Below are 19,104 nucleotides of genomic sequence, written 5' to 3' on the forward strand. Positions count from 1 at the left end.
CTGTTCTGTTTTCTCCGCCTACCTAAGGGTTGGCCTATGAAATGGGCCTAGGCAGTTTCTTTATTAATAAGAAATCATTCCCACATCATACATGAATATATATAAAAAATAACTCCTTTTAGGATATATTTCAATTTTGGCCAGAAAAATGTCAAGGAGCTTACTTTGTTGTGGCCAGCTGTTTTCAAGAAATCAACAGATTCTGTCATATAAAGCAATGTGGTCGGAGATAAAACTAAAATTTTAAGGGAAACTAAAGCAATTATAACAGCTAATGACCCCATTTCTACTGTGAAATTAATAAGACAAATATCTAACAAAGATGAAGATCAATTAAAAGCTACACTGATTTGTCTTTTATCCATAGTTAGGGTGATCCATATTCTTTTTTTTTAGATTTCCAATTTTTATTTTTTATTCTTTTTTACATTTGGGGCTTTTTTTCAGAATTTTATACAATATATTTTGATCACATTCTTTCCTCTCCTCAAATTCCTGTCATATCTCAGCACCACTACTCAACTTCATGTTCTCTCTCTCTAAAAACAAAAATATATATATTTAAAAACAATAGCGTATGATTTCTGTTACCAACGACTCCTGAACCAATTCTACCCAGGAGTACAGTTGTTATACACAGTGTTACTCCATTGTGGGGGAAAAAACTGATTTTCCTTCTCCCAGCAGTTATCAGTTGCAAATAGTTTCTCGGTTAGAAGTGGAACTTAGTGCCTACTTCCCCTTCTCTGTACTGGGACTTTTGTCTGGCTTGCATTTGTGCAGGTCTTTGCATGTGGTCACAATCGCTGAAAGTTCATGCGTGCATCAGCCCTATTTGTGTCTAGAAAATGCTGCTTCCTTGGAGTCACGCACCACCTCTGGCTATTAAAACTCTTCTTCCTCCTCTTCATAGACAGCAGAACCTTGAGGGGAGGCATGTGATGCAGACTTTCATTAATGCTGAGTATTCTGCTTTCTTCTCCTTCTACTCTATCACTGCATTTCTTCCTAAAGTTGTTCTTCTTATCCCCAAACGCTCTCAATATATAACTATCAGTATGGCTTCTGTTGGTCATTTGTTTGTAGTCCAAGGGATCTCACTCCTGAGAGGAAGCTATGAAAGAGTATCACTCCAAGACATTCGTAGTTCTGACTTTCTTGTCTCTTGTTTTTCCTGGAGTCATCAGATGCAATCCTGTTATTCCTGTTTAGACCTCTCTCTTAATCAGAAACAACACCCTTCATCAGCATGGAAGAAGTAAAAAAAATGGAACCTCATCCTCAAGTTCCACTAAAAGATTTCTGAGATTAGAGCTGGGGGTGAGGAAGGGAGTATGGTGTGGGGCAGCAGCGGGGGATGCTGAGGGATAGAGGTGTAGAAAGAGAGAAGTGTCAAAAAATCCAGGAGAGGGGAAGACTGAAAATCTCCAGCCAAAAGCTTAAAAGGAACAGAGCATGCAGTAGAAAAATCAGTAGTGTGTGTGTGTGTGTGTGTGTGTGTGTGTGTGTGTGTGTGTGTGTGTAAGAATGTAGGTATATAACTCATAAAGGTTGAAAATCTTGTGACCCTTGTGGATGAAAATTCCTAAAAAGAAGCTGTGTCTGGCTGTCAGCAAAAACTCCTGGAAAGAATGTGTGTCTGTGGAGACCGATGACCAACTGGAGTTTCAATGTGGAAAGATTGAAGTTTTGCAGTTTTGAAGACTAATCATCTTATGCTGGGCTAGTGTTGCCTTCTGAAAGAGCCGTTCTTTGTCCTCCTCTGCATCAAAACTAACATTATGACAACAGATATAAAACCTTCCGGAATCTATAAACTTAGGAGAACTCTAGTTTCCGTCAACCCAAAAGCTCAGAATCTTATCTTGTGTCTATAAAATAGCTTTCTCCACACAGAGAAGTCCTGTCTCAAAAAGAAAAAAAAAAAAGAATATATCTCTCCATCTCACTGTACCTGCCTTGTGGATGTACCCACCAATGTACTTTAAATTTGCCTTGATTTGCCAAGCAGTGGTGGCGCGCACCTTTAATCCCAGCACTCAGGAGGCAGAGGCAGGGGGATCTTTGTGAGTCTGAGGCCAGCCTGGTCTACAAGAGGTAGTTCCAGGACAGGCTCCAAAGCTACAGAGAAATCCTACCTTGAAAAGAAACAAAACAAAAAAAAATGGCCTTGATTTATAATATTCTTTGTTCCGTAAAACTATTTAAAAACAAACCAAAAAAAAAAAACTTCATAAAGCTACTTCCACATTGGAGCATGGAATTTGGGATAATCTAAATCTGTGTTCTCAGACCATGGTCACTCAAAATGGTTCTAGAATAATCTATTTTTTGTCTCTTTTAAGATGAGAGCTGTGGTTTTTGCATTGATACCCTGCACCATTAAGCCGCTAACATTTCCCAGATTTCTAGTCCACATCCCTGCTAGGACCTGATCTCTTTACTAATAAACCTTATCTATTTCTACCCCTCTAGTCCAATTCCTTATTTTATGACACAGAACCTAGAAGTCACACCAGGTGTCCTCTTGACCCTCATCCACACCTGTAATAGTATCTCAGTAAAACTGATTTCCAGAATCAAATGTAGTGGTATTTCATTTGTATTTTAATAAATAAAGCTTGCTTGATGACCAGGAAAGTAAAATAGCCACACTGGCCATCCTCACCGACCAGAAAAGCAATGACACACACCTTTAATCCCAGCAGCCACAATGACACACAACACCTTTAATCCCAGCAGCCACAATGACACACAACACCTTTAATCCCAGCAGCCACAATGACACACACCTTTAATCCCAGTGGCCACACTAGTTTGCCATAGAAGCCAGGTAGTAGTGGTGCACACCCTTAATCCCAGAACTAGAGAGGATTATAAAACAAGAGGAGACAACTCTCAATCTCAGTCTGATTCTGAGGTTTCCTGGAGGTAGGATCACCATTTTTGGACTGAAATCGAGGCAAGAACCAGGGGCTTGCTGCTTTGCTTTTCTGGTCTTCAGGTTGAACCCCAATATCTGTCCCTGAGTTTTTATTAATCATGCCTCAATCAAAACTACTAGATCAAAAGGTCTTATGTCTCTCAAGGTATTTTGTCAAGTTTTCTTTTTCAGAGTCATAAGCCAATGGTTATATCATCAGTCATTTTTAAGCATGTCCATTCTCTACTTGATGTCTAATCCTAGCAAGTTATCATATACGCAGCCATTTTTAAGTCAAAATAGAAATCCAACCTAAGTTTAACAAACAAAATTCAACTTGTGCATCTTGCACTAAGATACCTCGTGGGATATGATGTGTGTGTATTTAAATATTTAACACACCTCTTCCGGGGGCCTTTCTTTGTAATGACATTCTCAGTAGGGCAAACAATGTCCTGCCAGCAAATGGAATATTGCTGTTTATAAGCCGTGTAAAGGTATTGAGGGATTTAGAATGGAAATGATAAACATCGAGCGATAAGGGCTTCATCTCTCCGTTAGGTTGCAGCTAAATAACACTTTGCGGTAGATCCCAGTTGAGGGAATCTACTGTAATTTTGACTACCCACAATTTCTATCGCATTTCCCAAGGTTAAATGTGTTGCCTTGAGGCAGCTGCTCAAAATGATAAAGGGGACACTGTAGGACAGTGGTGCTCTTTATAATGTTAATAACCCTTGATTCTGATATCCCCTGCAACTCAGGGGAAATCTGCTGCTTCTACACTCTAAACATCTAACTCAGTTAAGTGCACTTTATTACAATTTTTTTTTAATTTGGCACAAGCCAGAGGACAATCTGAACTCTGCATATTTAGATAATTTTATTATTTATCTCTCCTAGATGAATTTCCACAGAATAACATGTGTTGTAAAATTAATATGGTCTTCAGATGCAAAAGCAAAATAAAAATCTATGTACAAGTTTATAGGATTCATTTTTATGATATAAACAAACCTGGGTAGTGATCTCTTATCCTATTCTGTGCTTACTTGGTTAAGATTTGTCTCCCATCCGGCTTCAAAGGATCAGTGAGAATATCCGCAAAATGAATGCGCAGATAACGTGAAATAAGCAACTGGCAAAGCTAATCAAAATGGCAAGAATAACAAGAGCATTCAGACTGAAACTTAGCACAGGGAAAACCTTGGGGAGGAAAAGTCATCTGTATTCTCTACCTGCAAGTTTTTAAAAAGTAAAAATCCAAACAAATATATTGACTCATAAATCTCTCAGACCCATCATTGTATTTTCAGTAGGAAAAAAAAAATCACACAAATCTATCTAATGATGACCACCTTGCAATCACTTCATCAGGCCAGACCAGAAAGAATGTTTGTCCCTGGTGGCCTAGTAGATCTACCATCAGGGTACAACAGTCCTTCGTTTGCCTTAAGGACTGCCACGATTGTTGCAGGAGGGGCCCTTTATTATGTGAGGGACTGAGCTGTGATTGGTGCAAATATCCTATAGCAAGGCCTTTGTGGCTCTAAGTAGACCATGTAGCTCATGTAAGGGCATCAGGAGATGCCTCCTGTGAAGCCTCCTGTGAAGCCTCCTGTGTCCTCACACTAAGTTCAATAAAACCTTCTCCCGAGTGTTTTTTTCCCCATATCTATTTTTGATCTTATTAGTTGATTAGACTGACCAGGTAACAGTAACAGAGGTGAGACAGCAATGGCAACAGTGGCAAAAGCAACAAGAGGGCTCCTGAAGAGTCTCAGAGAGACAGGGAGGAGGGCTGGACCAATGGAGAGAAGAGGTGATGAAGGATGTGAAGAGCTGAATAGGAGAAACTGTGGGCCCTAGTTATATAAAAAAAAAAAGTGCCAGAAAACAAAGTCCTTCGGGTATCCTGGTCTCCTAAAAGCTGTAACACCAGCCTGTGACACGGCCATCTGGAAATTATCCACTCCCTAGGCTAAAAGCTGGAATACTTGTTTCTGTCAAGAGCTGAGAAGTTTGACACTCTAGAGCCTAGAGTCTAGGCCCTTGATCTATAGCACTTGACACCACAGAGTTTGAGAATCCCAGAACCCAAGACCTATATGAGAACTTCAGGGTTAGAGGACATCATCTGTTGCCACCTCTTGATGTTTGTTACCGCCACGCTCTGCTGCCAGAACTGAAAATTACGAAAGCTGTCAGGTGTCATGGATGCTGATGGTTCACTTCCAGTGTAATAAACGACGTCCAATCTTGGTACTCAAAGCCAGTAGTCTCTGGGTCCTGAAACCTAAGTGAGCAAACCCTTACTTCTCAGAACTCAGAGTTCGAGGCCAGCCTGGTCTACAGAGTGAGTTCCAGTACAGCCAGGGCTGATACACAGAGATATTCTGTCAAAAACAAAAAGTAGCTCTACAACACTTTCTCAAATATCAATTATCAATTGATAATTAATGAATTTTCTTTTTATCAACATGACAGTGCCACATACGAGATTCATTTGTTCTTATTAATTCATTAAATGCATTTCTTTGTTCTGCATATACGCTGTCCTGATTATCATCTAGTTATCTCCCCAGCATGTGTATATATGGCAGCTTAATTTTTATTTTAAATTATAGCTATTATAGTCATTCCAATTGCACTTCCAGTGGCCAAATAAAATAACATCAGAATATCTGGGAACAAATCACTGTTGAAGTAGCAAGAAGAATCTTACGACAAGAATACCTGCTGTTTAGTAAGAGCAAAGAGATGGGACTGTTTTTAAAATGAATGAAAGCTGGTAGAATCCATAAAGTTAACCCGATGGTTGTAGAAGACAGGACTTACAGAAGGCCATAGAATGACAGGAAGGAATGGAGGCTTTATAACAAGTCAGAAGTCAACGCCACCCCTAATCCTAATATTTGGGTCTATCTTTCCCCAACAATGGAATTCTCAGGGCATTAAAATAAGGAAATTTTAATTAAATGCCAAGATTTGCAACTAGGTCGAACTTCCCTGCTGTGGCATAATTATTCCTCTTTCCTTTATTTCCTTCCTTCCTTCCTTCCTTCCTTCCTTCCTTCCTTCCTTCCTTCCTTCCTTTTCTTCAGTGCTACAAACTGAACCCAAGATGCCATGCATGGTAGGCAATGCAAGTGCTCACACCTGCAGCTCCTACACTGAGACTCAGAAACTGTCTCCACCAAGCCACCTGACAGAGGCAGCTTGAAAGCCTGACCCAGCACGGTGTCTCACAGTTGTAATCCTCGCACAGGGGAATCTGGGACAGGAGGATGGGGGATTCTAGTCCAACCTGAGATACATAATTAAATTAAGACAGATCAACAAAGAGAGGGAAAGACCCTTAATTCTTTTACTTCTGCACCTGCTATTCCAAAAGTTCTGACTCCTAGAGTCCAAAAGTCTGCTTGTGGCCACCCTGTCTCTTTCCATAAATTCCTTGAAAACTTCAGGAGCCATAGCTGGCTAAGTGTCTTATAAACAAACAAAAATAGTTATCTCACTTCAGGAGCAAAATAACAATGCTCACTGGTTACCTTCTTCTTTTACTGATTAACTAACTTACATTCTGAAAGCTTAGGTAATTTTTCTGAGACCACAAAGCCAATACATGATGAAGGGATAATTTTATTAAGTGGAAAAACTAGAAACCAGCATCTCTATGATGCATTAAAAGAAAGTTTTAATATCTTAAGCCCATAATTTATACCTTTTCCACCTACAGTTTAATAAGTGTAGTATTTTTAAAGGTCTCAGGGTGAGCTTTAAAAAATTATTTAGCATAGATTTTTTTTAAATTCTAGCAATTGGGAGGAAAAGCAGCAAGTAATAATGAAATAATAATAATAAAATAGTAATAGCAGCTAACATTAATTGGTCATTTTCTAGATTTAGGAATGTCCTAATATAGGCAATTCACACGTATCTAGCAATTTAGTTTTTACTGCATCACTATCCTATAGCCCTATTGTAAATGTTATTTGTTTCCTGGAAAGCTGAAACACAGAGCGATCAGTCGTGTATCCAAACTTACCCAAGAATTCCCATTCTTAATCAGTGTCCTTAAGCCCTGTGTCCCTAAGACATTCCAGTTTATTTCCTGGACATTCTACCTCTCAGAAAGATCTTCCTGATACTCTCCCTCAGAGAGCAACACCCACAGACTGAAAGAAAGCTTCTGTGGAAGGATGGCAACTCATAGAGTAATTAATTAGAGTAGGGCTCAAAGCCAGGAAAGGTGGCACATGCCTTTAATTCCAGCTCCAGGGGATCCAACACCTTCTTCTAGCCTCTGTAGGTACCTTCACCTATGTGGCATACACCACACACACACACAAATATATACATGCAAATATTTCAATTTTAAATATTTTATTATTATTTTAATAAACTTTACTCTAAAAATGTTTAAATCTTGCAAATAAATTAAAACATCAATCATACACCAAAAATTAACCAAACCTAAAATCTATATGACCTAGTAGACTTATATGCAGTTATAAATGGCATTTGAAAATTGCGAAGCATCCTGTTACATTTTGCACTTTTAGCACCAAATATATTTTATGCACTTAACCATGAAAAGTGAGTAAAGAGTTCTATATTGGAGCTGGAAATAATGTTCATCAGTTAGGAGCACTGGCTGCTCTTGCAGAGGACCTGGGTTCAGTTCCCAGCATCCACATAATGACTCACATCCATATGTGATTCCAGTTCCAAGAGATCTGATGGCCTCTTCTAATCTCTTTGGACATGAGGTAAAAGATTCATACAAATAAATTTAATAAATATATAAATAAATAAAAATTTTTCCAATTCCATAAGTTCTAGTAAAGAAGTTATTTCTTTCCACTAGCATTTAAAAAGAAAATTTGCATAATACTTACCTGGGATGCAGCACATATACAATAAATAGCTACTCATAAATAGCACATTACTTCTATAAGGTGATATGGGATCTGTACCGAGTAGGTTCACAGCTAAAAACATGTGAAATTTTATATTAGAATCAATTAGGATAATAAAGATACTATTTTTAAAACATTCAGAAAAGGAAGGCACAGACTCCGTGAGAAAGATTTACCTTGACACTCTGTTTCCACCCCCAGTCTGATAGAATAATAAGAAGGGAGGGGTTGTTTAAACTTGGCAGGCTATGCATAGAGTGCCACCCTGTGACTACTAAGAACTTGAGATGCAAAAGAGAGCAAGTTTGCGGTAAACACCAGGGGTTAAATAGTACAGCGCACTCCCTGCTCTCTTTCCTCCCACAGATACACACTCCGCACATCAGCGGTGCAGGCAGAAGGGCATAGAAATGGGTGTGGGAGGCGGATATAAGGTAGTCTACCCAGATACCCAACATATCTTTATAGGCCAGCCTTGTTACTTTTACATGGGGATATGTTTTCACTGGTAAATTTATCATGAGGTTTTCTACTGTTATATCATATGTTGTCATGACAGACATCTTTTAACTTAACTGTTGAGCTCATTTTTGCTTTTCCTGTTGAAAATCCTTTATTATGGGACTTATCCTCTATGATATCTCTTTTTTTTTCTGTAAATATGGGCTTAGGTCAATGTAGCTGCTTTTGTCAAGAACTTTATTCTATTAACATGTACTGTACAAATTCACTACAGTGTTTACATACACACATGCACACATGAATATACACGAGCATGTGTGTGTCACTTTAATCAATTGGCCTTCCATGGGTGATTATGAGTTGAATTGAGTTGAATGTTTATCAGAGGAAACCCTTTTGAGGAATTTGACTTTAACTTAAAACTGGAAAAGAATTTAGTAAAAAATTTAAAAAATTTTGGCCAATATAACAGAGCTTATGATCTATAATATTGAATAAAAATTAATCCTAACCTGATCTGGTTATTTTCCTAACAGGTCCTACACAATTCTCCATACACAAATTCTTCATGAGAGAAACTAAGTCTATCCTTCAGCACCTTGGACAGTGCCCGACACAGGCGTACAGCTGTTTTCATGACTTGATCTGGTGGCATAAGGACTTGTGGTAGAAGAGTTAATTACAAGAAATAGAGGAAGAAATGGGTTGTTTGGATCAAACTGTAAATTTTTCCAATTTATGAGTTTTTGCCTGTAGAAATGACTTGACGTGGGTGCCAAGGGTGGAATCAGGGGTGCCCCTGTGTGTGTGGATGCTGATAAGTTCATTGCATCAACTTTTAAATGCTTTGGAAGTTTAATTGCTTGGGATTTTTCTCAATCAGGTGATATCAGGGCCACAGAAAAATACCAAAGGAAAATGTAAGTAGAAATTTATGTAACTAAACCAGCAATTTTTTACAGCATTAAAGTACTGCTCCCTCTTTAAATATCAGTGAGATATTTCATGCCTAGAGCTCATTCCAGCTAATCTCCCAATCTATGAGTGAAAGTATTTAATCTGGTTTTTCTCTCAATGAAAACTATTAATGAGAACGCTTTGGAAATCATTTCCTTGCGAAATATAAATCTGTCTCGTTAAACAAAGCACTCTGACGGGCAGCCTCGAAAGCACTAATACAAGGTAACAATCTGTCTCTACTACTGAACTTTATTTGACTGTGAGAGAAACAGTCAAAATCCTATTATGGCATATCAGAAAGGCCCGGCTCTGCTGAGGCCTTTGTGCTTTTCCACAGAAACCCTCGTCCATCATTTAAAGTCATTGGCCGTATCTTCCACCTCCCTCTTAGCCACAGTTCAGGTGGAAGTCGTGATATACGCTAAATGGCTTCACTGCTCAGATGTAAAAACAGAATTTATGTTTACTATTCTTCTTCAGACACCCACACTTTCCTTCTGCAAGATAAAACTTATAACTGCTTTAAATCATCCCTTTTCTTCGTGTGATTACTGAGAGAATGGCAGATTTATGAGCCTAAGACCATCTGTGCCAAGAAAAGAAGGCAGGATTCTTTTCTTAATAAAAGAGATGGCATTGTTCTTTGTCATTTTATAACCTCACTTATCTGCCCATAAGAACACTTCATGTTTGACCTATGGGCATTCACTTAGCACATCATGAGTCTCCTCTACTTTCCTATTCTCCTCAAGAGGCCAATGACACGTGCCCACCTTTATGCCAAACTGGGGTGTCTCAGTCCAGGCACCACTAGCATTTTGGAAATTGGCATTTGGATACTTCTTCGTTGTGGCAAGATGCCCTCTGTGTTGGAGGGTGTCTAGGAGCACAGCTGGCTTTTATCCACTGGATACTGAGGTTCATTCAATCTCCCACTGTGAACATTAAAAATGTCAATTATAAAATGTCCCGTAGGGCAGGAGCATGACTAAAGACTCCAACTGGATTTCCTTTGCTACATCTGCTCATTCCTACCTCACCCTGTCTTTCATGGAGTCCTTCCCTGGGCATTTGGAGGGTCAGTGGTAGATGCTGCAGCCAGCGAACAACATTCTTATATGGAGTAAATTTTACAGTTAAGGAGGTTGCACTACATAGCGTGTCCCTGAAATGACTTGATCAGTAAATCCAGTAAAGAGTACAATTATAAAGTCCTGACCCATGAACTCAGAAGCTCAAGGACGCATAGCACTTGCAGTCCCAAAATTTGACTTTATGAACTCATGTTAGAAGAAGGAAAAAAAAAAACAGTGAGTTTTAGGATACTGATGCCTCATAAAACAGCTAATGCTTCTAGTGCTCAACCTCCTAAAAAAGTGCATTCTAGCAAACAGACAAATATGATTATACTTGAAAACATGGGAATAAATTGTGTAGTGACTATAAGATAAAACCTGAGTTAGTTACAAATAACTTTCATTTGCTTCATGCTTGTTTGCAACTTCCAAGTTTTTCAACAATGAATATGCATCTTTAGAGCTAGAAAAGTAATCAATGTGCTTTATGTAATAAAGTTTCCTTAAAGGTCTCATTCCTACACATACTAAAGTTAAACCTGATGTACAAAATGCCTTACAGTTACCTTCAGCCTCCTGCAGGATTATTTATGGGCAACCACCGAGTCGCCCTAGAGAGCTAGGAAATAAAGTTGACATGACAGTGTTTTCCAAATTGCTTCTGAACACACTAAACAGCAGCAGGCCTTTGAAGACCAGGCCTGCAGTTTCTGCCCAGAGAACAAGGGTCCCCCTGCAGACCTCCCCATGTCCCTGAGTGATTTCAGCTGTGACAGATAAACCCCCTAGCAGCCTCGTGCTCTGGCCTCTGGAAGGTCACATTTGCATTGGCTAGAAGGACAGTGCAGGTGGTGCTGCCCATGGACACAGTCTGTTTTACTCTTTTGCTTAATTAGAGATCCTTCCCTTCCAGTCCTCCTTCCTAGTCACCTCCTGCTGTGTGCTGCTGGGGCTGTTAGCTGGAAAGAGCAAGAAAGGATCTTCAGAGCTGACAATCAAGCTATAGATCTTTAAAAACAAAAGATAGGCCCATGCAAGTTGTTTGTAGGTTACAAATGGAAAAGCAAATAAAAGGCTACATGGAGCAATATTATCTCCTAGGTCACAAATAAAATATTTGTTGTAATTGTTAAAAATGTTGGCTTGAGCACCATGTTGTCCAAGGCTTCCAAGAGCGGATTTAGCAGCTATGCACCTGATGTCAGGGAACCCCATAAAACTCTAGAAGTCAAATTTCTTCTGTCTGAAAAACAGACTCGATAACACGCCTCATGAGGCACATGTTAAATGATTACTATAAACTATACTATACCCTGAGTAGTCAGGGTGTGCCAGAAACAGCTGTATTTTTGATACAGTGTAGCCAACTTGACAAATACATGAATCAACAAGTGTGGATGATAGGCACCAAAGGAGGAGAGTTTGAAGGGAAGTGGTTGAAGTGTAGGGAGGGCCATACTGAAGATCAGAAATTTCAAGTTCAGATCTGTTAGAGGCGAGCTTTGCAATCTTGGGGAAACTTAGGAAGATCTAGGCACCTGGCTTCTCTCATCTGAAAGATGGATGGTCAAAAATAACCAGATGAGAAAAAAGACCATTCCTTTAAGATAACCCAACACACACACACATACTAAGAGATTTTACCTCGGCCACCCTTTAGGGCATATAACACCCCTGTTGCCTGGTCCTCTTAAGCTCAAACAGTTGAGATTCAAACTGCCAATCCCCTTTGAGTCCTCAGTAATGAGCAGAGTGCCCAGAACACAGACATTAGTAAGGATTTGTGAAATAAAAAAATGAGATCACTAAGAGATTCCGCATAAAGGTTGAAGTTCAACAGTAAAATCTTTGGCAAATCACTTAATTTGTCAAAGCCATAGTTTCTTTATTTTAGACTATTTCTATTTCTAATACAAATTTGTCCATATTTTGTGTTCCTACTAATTAATCCTATCCCTTTTCTCTCTGGCTAAATGTACCTCTGACCAACAAAAGTAAATAAAGTACAGAAAGAATGGGGAGTGGGTATGATTTATACATTTCTGAACTACTATATTATTCTGTGGATGATATCACTATATCTGAGTGGGTCAGAAAAAGAAGCTTAGGGTTGGTCAGCTGTCTCAGCCAATAAAGTATTCTCTGCACAGGCATGAGGACTTGAATTGGGATCTCCAGCACCCATGTTTTGAAAACCTGGGAGAAACATCAAGCATCTGTAATCCCAGCACTGGAGTGTCAGAGATGGGAGAATCCCTGGGAATTGCTAGACAGCCAGTCTAAATTAAACAGAAAGTCCCAGGTTCAACGAGAAAACCTATCTCAATACACATATACATATATACATATATATATACATATATACATATATATACACACACATAAAAGTGGAAAGCAATTTAAAAAGATGCTTATCTTTGACCCCAAATACATACCCACATGTGCATTCAAATCACATCTCCAGGTATGTCTGTACCTTCCCACACATGAACACATGCATACATACAAAAAAGAGAAGAGATATTTATTTTGTCTTATGGTTCTTACTCACAGGTGAGTAGTTGATTCTGATGTGATCTTCTTGCTGGCAGAGTCTCAAGGTAAAACAGAGGGAGCACATATACACCTCCTGGTCTCTGTGTACATATGACCATTATCTAGTCATGGGGTCCTGCTTGATGACTAATCTTAAAAGTCCTGCCTCTAAACACCATAGTCCAGTAAATTTATGGATTAAAGTATACATTAATTTCAGATAGCAAATACCAACATGTCCATCTCAATATCTCCAAAGTTATATAGAAAGGTTTAGGAAAGGCAACATGTTGGGGCCCTTGCATCCTTGTATATTCTTGCAGGGTATGTTAAGATTGCAAGACTCTAATATTTATTTACATGGATTTTAGGGCTGCTCATACAAACCAACCTTGAAGAATTAGGTCATGTGTCTCTCACAACCTTGCCCCCACTCCTGACCAAAGAGCAGGTCTTCTTCCACTCACTATTGAAAAGATAAATCCAATAGCCAGGTGTTCCCTGTTGACAGAGGTTTCTGTCCTATCCAATCCCAAAGAAACGCACAGAGGTCGACATTAATCATAAAATGGTTGGCCTGTTAGCTCAGGCTTCTTATTAACTCTTACATCCTACATTAACCATAATTCTTGTCTGGATCAGCCACGTGGTTTGGTACCTTTTATCAGTGAGGTATTCTCATCTTGCTTCCTCTGTGTCTGGGAGACAAGTGGAGACTAAGTCTTTCCTCTTCCCAGAAGTCTTCTGTTCTTATTGTTCTGCCTCTACTTCCTGCCTGGTCACCCCACCACTATTTCCTGCCTGAGTAGCCAATCAGCATTATATTAAAACAATGCAAGTGACAGGCACGAGACTTTTGTCCCACAGCACTTCACTTCCTGGGATGCTCTGGCAGTCTGTGCAGAGATGTTCATCAGGACTTTTCTGAGTCAACCCCCTTATACCTGTTAGCTGAAGTGACAAGCAACATAAATGAGCATGGGCTCCTGGTTGCCATTTCTGCCTGTCACAGCTTTGGGCAGCATCCACGGTGCTGTGGCAGGTACACTTGTTATCTTAGAAGTAGAAAACATCAGGACTCTTTTACCATTCTGGACACTGAGTGATAAACAATGTTGGCATTGAGATCTGGTACAGCTGGTCTATTTTTCCATGAACATCTTGAGTTTCAATTTTAATTTCAAGCTCTTAGGTCCTATTTCCAACCACGTACTGAAGAAGAACTCTATTCATTCACTTGTAATCAAGTAACACTGACTACTACAATATGAAATAGGTACAGAAGGACCTCGAAGATTGCAAACAATGGGTCGTCTCTTTAAAGCAGTTCAATAATCAAGCCATGAGACAGAGACATGATGGGAGCACCACTGATGAGATGGAAACACAGTGGGAGCACTCATGATGATCCTGGCTTTGGGGAGGCTCAGGCAGAAGGATCAGGAGCCTGAGCTACATATAAATTCAAAGCCTAAGTTACATAGGATATAAGCTGACTCAAAGGAATGGTGAGAGGGAGATAGAGGAGGGGGGAAAGAAAGAACAAAGGAATAGTTCTGAAAATCCTACTGGAATTCACATATTAACTAAAGTTACTTTGAGGAACTGCAAGACTGCTCACTGGGTAAAGGAATTTGCCTCAAAGACAGATGACCTGAATTCTATCCCTGAGTCCCACATCATAAGAAGAAAGACCTGACTCCTGCAAATTATCCTGTGACCTCCACAGGGTGATATGATGTGTGGGCATGTGGGGACACACCTGTGTGTGTATGTGCATGCACACACACACATGTACAAATAAATAAATAATGAAAAATTATAGATAATTTGAATGATCCCACCCTGGTTACCTTCTTTATGTTTAAGATCAAATTCCCAGAAGAGGAACACAGATGGTTAACTTTGGATCATTTTTTTTTTAATTTTTCCTTTATCCAGTGTGGTGTAAAAGGAATAAAAGAAGAGGCATGTATATCACTAAATACTTTGACTAGATAAAACAGTCAGTGCCTAAAACAAAAGCCAAAAATTAACCTATTTATCCAATCTGATCCCTCATATATGGAGTCAGTATACTACGCAGGTGTAATTTTCTTATCCTGTAATGCTGTGGTCATAAAACAATAGAAATATCGTTGCAAAGATGCTAATATAAAATCATTAGTAAATGTTTTTGGAAAATTGGAGAATTGACACCTCTTAAAGATATCATAGTTGCCATCAAAGAAAACTGGATTTTTGTCAATACTAAGCTACGATGGTCTAGAAACTAATGGGCATACAGGCCTGCGCTAACCCTCTGTCTTCAATCTGATAAGAAAGAAAGAAAGTGGCCTGTGGTTAAGGGTGCAGACTCTAGTTACCTAGCATTGAAAAATACTTACTCCACTTATCCAAGTATCAGCTTGGAAACTAAATAACTAAATGATGTTTCCAGGTATCTGTTCTGTCACCTAAAGGTTGGTTTTCAGTGACTGCTCAGTAAGTATTGATATCTTTAGTCTCACCAGCCTGGCTACCCTATCTAAATACAGGTGTGTGCACTAGGGTGTGACTCCTTTTTGTACATCTCTACTAACAAAAAGAGGCGAAGATAATCATGATCACTGTATGCTGAAGATGATGCCTTAATTTGGCAACATATTTTTCTTTTCTTTTGACATTCATTTTATTTTTAAAACAATCTTATTTTACATACCAGTCCCAGTTCCCTCTCCCTCTTCCCTCCTCCTGCTTCCCCCCACCTTCCCCAACCACACACTCCCATTCACTCTTCAGAGAAGTTGAGGCCTTCCATGGGGAGTCAACAAAGTCTGTCACATCGTTTGAGGTAGAACCAAGGCCCTCCCCCATGTATCCAGGCTGAACAAAGTATCCCTTCATGTTGTATTAGGAACAGCGGGGCTGTGTCCCCACCACCCAGCCGCCCACATAGCTAGCTTATGCCCAGAAATAATTACACGGAAACTGTATTCTTTTAAACACCACTTGGCTCATTATATCTAGCCTTTTCTCGGCTAACTCTGGCACCTGGACTAGCCCATTTCTAATAATCTGTGTAGCCCATGAGCTGGCTTACCAGGAATGATCTTAACCTGCGTCTGCCTGGAGTGGGAGAATCATGGTGACTCACTGACTCAGCTTCTTTCTCCCAGCATTCTGCTCTGTTTACTCCACCCACCTAATCGTTGGCCTATCAAGGGGCCTAGGCAGTTTCTTTATTAATAAGAAGTCACTCCCACATCACCTTCATAGGGAATGGGTTCCAAAAAGCCAGTTCATGCACTTGGAATAAATACTGGTTCCACTGCTAGTGGCCCCACAAACTGCCCCAGCCACACAACTGTTGCCCACATTCAGATGGTCTAGTTCTATCATATGCAGGTTCCCCAGCTGTCAGTCCAGAGTCAGTGAGCTCCCACTAGCTCGGATCAGCTGTTTCTGTGAGTGTCCCCATCATGGTCTTGACCCCTTTGCTCATATTATCACTCCTCCCTCTCCACAACTGGAGCACAGGCTCCAGGAGCACAGCCCAGTCTTACCTGTGGATCTCTGCATCTGCTTCCATTACTCATTAGATGTAGGTTCTATGATGATAATTAAGGTAGTTATCATCAATTTGATTGCAGGGGAAGGGCAGTTAAGGCATCCTCTCCACTATTACTTAGATTCTTAGTTGGAGTCATCCTTGTGGATTCTTTGGAATTTTGCTAGTGCCAGGTTTCTCGCTAGCCCCAAAATGGCTCCCTTTATCAAGATATCTTTCCTTGCTCTCTGCCTCTGTCCTTCCCCCAACTCACCTTTCTGATCCCTCGTGGTCTTCTCCCACTCCCCTTCTCTCTTTCCCATTTTGCTTCCACCCTCCCCCCTTACCCAGGAGATCCCGTCTATTTCCCCTTCCCAGAAGCATCCATGTATGTCTCTCTTAGGGTCCTCTTTGTTTTCTGGCTTCTCTGGGGTTGTGAACTATGGGCTAGTTATCACTTGCTTTATGTCTAATATACAATTATGAGTGAGTACATCCCATGTTCATCTTTTTGGGTCTGTGTTACCTCACTTAGGATAGTTTTCTCTAGTTCTACCAGGAAATTCCTATAGCTGATAAACACCTTTAGTAATGTGGCAGGATACAATATTAACTCAAAAAAGAAAAAAATCAGTACCCTCTTCTTGGTGTAACTTTAACCAAACAAGTGAAAAAAATTGAAGAAAATTTCAGAAAATGGGAAAATCCCTCATGCTCTTGGGTGAGAAAAATTAAACTTAACATAGTAAAAATGGCAATCTTACCAAAAGCAATCTACAGATTCAAGCAATCCCCATAAAATTCACAGCACAATTCTTCACAGACCTTGACAAAACAACACGCAACTTCATTTGGAAGAACAAAAGACCCAGGATAGTCAAAACAATCCTGTACAATAAAGAAACTTCTGAAAGCATCACCATCCCTGACATTAAGCTCTCCTATAGAGCTGTGGTAATGAAAGGAGCTTGGTATTGCCACAAAGACAGGTGGACCTATGGAACTGAATCGAAGACCCTGATAATAACCCACACACCTATGAACACCTGACTGTTGACAAAGGAGCTAAAATTATGCAACATATTTTTTCTGAGGAAAAAAGAATAAATAAAATAGTATAAAATTTCAGATAAGAGGAGTAAATTCAAGATAAGTAGCTATAGAAAATAGTATATTGAATACAAAATTTGCTGAAATATATGATTTTAAGGTCTTCACAACAATTAACTGGTAAGGGAAGTTTTATATATATACATATATATATATGTGTGTATATATAGTGTGTGTGTATATATACTAATTAGTTTGATTTAGCCTTCCTGTACGTACACATATCATGTTGTATACCACAAGTATTTACAACTTTACTTGTCAATGAAATATTTTTAAAAAACAGAAATCCTGAGAATACAAACTTGCTTGTGTAGAAAGTTCACACTCAAAGGCTTAATAAGCAATAGAATTCTCTCACTGTGACTGGCTGCACTTTCCCTCCCATGCTTCTCAGTTCCCTCCATGTCAAGCCTCTAACGCCTGACTGCCTCCCCTATTTGTCTCCTTTATCTTAATGTCTGCTTTATTTTTCCGCAGTTAAACATTTTTAAGTGACCATAAATATTCCTCTTACATAAGCATAGAAGGAGATGATTTCCTATCTGTTTAATTCTAAGATGTTCCCCAAAACACGGAGCTCTGTATCTCCATGGATTACCCAGTTTGGTAATGTAAATTTGATCCATGAACAACTATTTACAGGGCTTGCAGAGACCAATTAGGACTGGGGGATTAAGATGGCACATCAATTTATTGATCTGTGGCAGGCCTTCCCAGAGGAGTTTATACTTTTGTTAAAGATGCATAAGAAACTATCTAGGGATTTGCCAAACTGTTGATTCCATTAATAATTGCAGCTCTAAGGAGCTACCCATAACTTTGAAGGTGGGCGGGGGGGGGAGATGGGGCGATTCACCATTTAGCTCTTGTTTTGGATGTGCTAACAACTCCAGTAGAGCTAGACCCAAACAAACCAGACCCAAATGCTGTCTTCTCTCCTGGATTTCACTCCTGGATGAATGCTATAAGACCTAGTTCTCAGGGATCCTGGCCTTATAATCCTGGGATTTAATAACAAAATAAGGTTCCCACGCTTGTGCTGGTCTCATGAGTCAGAATGATCCTTCCTCTTTCAGATGACTTCATTCTCCTGCCTCTCTCTCAACCTTTATACAGCTGTGCAAAGGGCTGGATTTAACCTGCCCCCTCTCTCCTTTCTTTTCCATCTTCTTTAGTAATTCCTTAGTACCTGTCTCTGTCCCAGCTTCTTCCCATTTACCCCAGGCATGAGAGATCTTAACTGGGTCTTTAGGCCATGTATTCTCTAGCGTCGTCATGCCTACAAACAACTCCCAAAACTTCTTGTTCCAGTAATCAATGGTACCAGCTGGAGTGACAGCCATCCTGATTCTTGGGTCAGTTATATTGTAATTCAGGTCTTCCCCACTTTGACACATTGGTTTTATTACTAGTCCTCAGAGGTAAATTTAAAACCAGGAGCTTCTGTCTCTAATGGTCAGACACTTTAAGCCACACATATTGATTCTATATCTATACATCTCACCTACATTCTTATGTGTATATTTAATGAGGTCTAGGTGTTTTGTTAACTGTATCCCTCAGAAAGCTTCCTCTCTGTCTTAA

This window comes from Microtus ochrogaster, chromosome 4, assembly GCF_000317375.1.
Source record: "Microtus ochrogaster isolate Prairie Vole_2 chromosome 4, MicOch1.0, whole genome shotgun sequence".
NCBI classification, from domain to species: Eukaryota; Metazoa; Chordata; class Mammalia; order Rodentia; family Cricetidae; genus Microtus; species Microtus ochrogaster.